We start from the raw sequence: 3,502 nt of genomic DNA on the forward strand, positions 1-3,502 counted from the left end.
GTCTGATATTCTTCAATCATAGTTCTTGCCATTTCAACCAGAGTCCTGTTCTTTCTTTCGACAATACCATTCTGGTGAGGAGTATAAGGAGCAGACAATTCGTGAGTAATACCGAGTTCATCAAGATAATCATCAAGACCAGTGTTTTTGAACTCGGTTCCATTATCACTCCTAATATGTTTGATCTTGATGCCGAAGTTCGTCGAGGCCCTTGAAGAAAATCGTTTGAAGATTTCCTGCACTTCAGTTTTATACACTATGATATGCACCCAAGTGTATCTGGAATAATCATCAACTATGACAAAGCCATATAGAGATGCTGCATTGGTTAGTGTTGCATAGTGAGTAGGTCCAAACAAATCCATATGAAGCAATTCAAATGGACGGGTAGTGGTCATGATGGTTTTGGAGGGATGCTTGGATCTGGTCATTTTCCCAGATTCACAAGCACCGCAGAGATGATCCTTGAGGAATTTGACAGATTCGATGCCAATGACATGCTTCTTCCTTGCAAGTGTGTGCAAATTCCTCATGCCTGCATGACCTAGTCTTCTGTGCCACAGCCATCCTTCCGAGGTTTTTGCTAGTAAGCAAGTGGCTGGTTGAGGACCTGTAGAGAAGTCAACAATGTACAAATCCCCTCTTCTTACACCTTCGAAGACTTTGGATCTGTCAGATTCCATGATGACTACACATCTATATCTACCAAAGATAACAATCATATCAAGATCACAAAGCATTGAGACTGACATGAGGTTAAAACCAAGGGATTCAACAAGCATCACTTTATCCATATGCCTATCCTTGGAAATAGCTACTTTGCCAAGTCCCAATACCTTGCTTTTACCTTTATCAGCATATGTGATTTGCTTCAGAGGTGATGGAGTTAGTGGCATATTCATCAGTAGGCTTTTATCACCAGTCATGTGATGTGTGCAGCCATTATCGAGAACCCACTCAGTATTTTTGGGTTTGTCATCCTGCAGATGAATTGGTACAGCTTACCATCTCATATGCTTCAAGTTTGAAGAATATGATACTAATTTCATCAGTTCAGTGATTTCATCATAACAGAAATGTAAGGACGTGTGAAATATTTCTATTTCATCAATCATTAGCTTGCGTCCTATCAAGCATTTCCTCAGGTCTCCAGCAAATTCTTCAGATGATGATTTTCATCTGGAGACCTGACCTGCAAAAGTGATTAGTTTGATTTCTTCACCACCCACATCTGAAGGGGTGGCAAAGCGTTCATCATCCTGCGAGCAACATATGAGAAAGGTGGCATTGAAGCTAATGCACTTCTCTTAACAGTAGGGGGGTTAAAGTACTCATATGAGTATGCAGAGAACTGGTTTGAGGATTTATGAACATAATGATTTGAAGAATAGCGCTCATAATCATACTCCTTGTAGTTTCCCTGCATGTTAGACGTATAAGCATAGGTATGAGCATAGTTTTGACCAGTTGAGGATTTTGATCCTCTTGAAGACTTTGGTCCTCCTGAGGAATTTGATCTGGGGTTCAGATTCTTCAGAGGTGATGTCATGAGGACATTCACTTGAAGATTTTCAAGACGACTTTTGAGAACCCAGATTTTCCTCAGGGGAGGGCCATTCCTGCAGTTAGTTCCAACATATCGAGCAAATACTTCACCAGATTGATCTTTGAACAGTTTATAGTTGGAATCAAATGACTCATCCAAGGAATAGGATAATTCACATGAGAATCCAGTTAGATTAGATGGATCAAAAGGAGGCCCAGTAGCAGCAACCCATGAGGTTTTGGGATACTGCTCAGGTTTCCAATAAGATCCATCAGCATTTAATTTCCTATCAAAGGCAATTCCTTATTTCCTCGGGTTCCTGTTCAAGATCTGCTTTTTGAGCACATCACAAAGGATTTGATGTCCTTTGAGGCTTTTGTACATGCCTGTCACGTACAATTCCTTCAACCCTGCATTTTCATCAGTGACATTTGTGTTTTCCTCAAGTGAGGAAATAGACACAACAGGTGCAGTTGAATAATTTGTAGTAGTGGTAGCATTTGAAGATTCTGGTGAAGAATTAGCAGTTTCACGATCAATGCATTTAAGACATGGAGGAATAAATTCAACTTGACTAGCATTGATCTGTTGAGCTAGTAATGAATCATTTTCCATACGAAGATCATCATAAGACATCCTCAGCTTCTCAAGATTAAGCTTCCTTTGAAGAAATTCGTAGGAAAGCTTCTCATGATCAGTGAGGAGTGTATCATAACGATCCTGAAGAATATCAAATCTAGACTGAAGATTTTTCATGTCATCAACGAGGATTTGATTAAGATTCATTTCTTCATTCAACAGATCATCACTTTTGTCTAGCAGTTTTTGAAGCTTTTCCAGAGCAGTTTGTTGTTTAGTGGCAATGATGGCAAGTTTACTGTAACTGGGTTTTTTGTAATCATCATGTTCACAGTCACTTGAATCAGAGGAGGTCGCATTATGTGATACCTTTGAACCTTTTGCCATGAAGCAATAGGTTGGAGCGAAGTCATCAGCATAATCATCAGTATGGATGGTGCACTCATTTTCTTCAATATTGAAGATTGACTTGCTGACGAAATTGGTTGCTAGTGCAAGACTAGCCTGTCCAGATTCTGAATCTTCTCCAGAGCCTTCTTCATCACATTCTTCTGATTCTGCCTCGGAATCCATTTCCTTGCCAATAAGTGCCCGAGCCTTTCTGAAGCTAGTCTTCTTGTGTGAAGAAGACTTTGATGATGAGGATTTTGAAGATTTCTTCTTTTTCTTTGAGTCATCAGAACTGTCATCCTTGTATTTCTTTTTCTTTGATTCCTTTCCCCAGCGGGGACAATCAGCAAAGTAATGGCCAGATTTCTTGCACTTGTGACAGGTCCGTTTCTTGTAATCCTCAGATGCAGATTCTGATTTCCTCATGTCTCTTCTTGATGATTTACCGAACTGTCCTCGTCGTGTAAATCTCTGGAATTTCCTCACAAGCATTGCAAGCTCCTGTCCAAATTCTTCAGGGTCACAACTGCTGTCATCTGTTTCTTCTTCAGATGAGGAAATTGCTCTAGCCTTCAGTGCTCGTGGTCTGGAATAGCTTGGTCCATATAGATCTCTCTTTTCTTCTTGCTGGAATTCATGAGTATTTAGCCTTTCAAGAATATCAGCTGGATCAAGCATCTTGTAGTCTGGTCTTTCTTGAATCATCAGAACTAGAGTGTCAAATGAAGGGTCCAAGGATCTCAGCAGTTTCTTCACAACTTCGTGATCAGTGATGTCTCGAGCTCCCAGTGCTTGCAGTTCATTTGATATATCAGTGAGGCGATCAAAGGTGTCTTGGCAGCATTCATTGTCATGTCTCTTGAAACGATTGAAGAGATTTCGAAGAATATCAACACGAGAGTCACACTGGGTTGATACTCCTTCATTTACCTTGCACAATCTCTCCCAGATCAGTGTTGCAGATCCCAAAGCACTTACTCTTCCAAA

The sequence above is a fragment of the Hordeum vulgare genome, chromosome 5H (genome assembly GCF_904849725.1).
Source record: "Hordeum vulgare subsp. vulgare chromosome 5H, MorexV3_pseudomolecules_assembly, whole genome shotgun sequence".
Classification (NCBI taxonomy): domain Eukaryota; kingdom Viridiplantae; phylum Streptophyta; class Magnoliopsida; order Poales; family Poaceae; genus Hordeum; species Hordeum vulgare.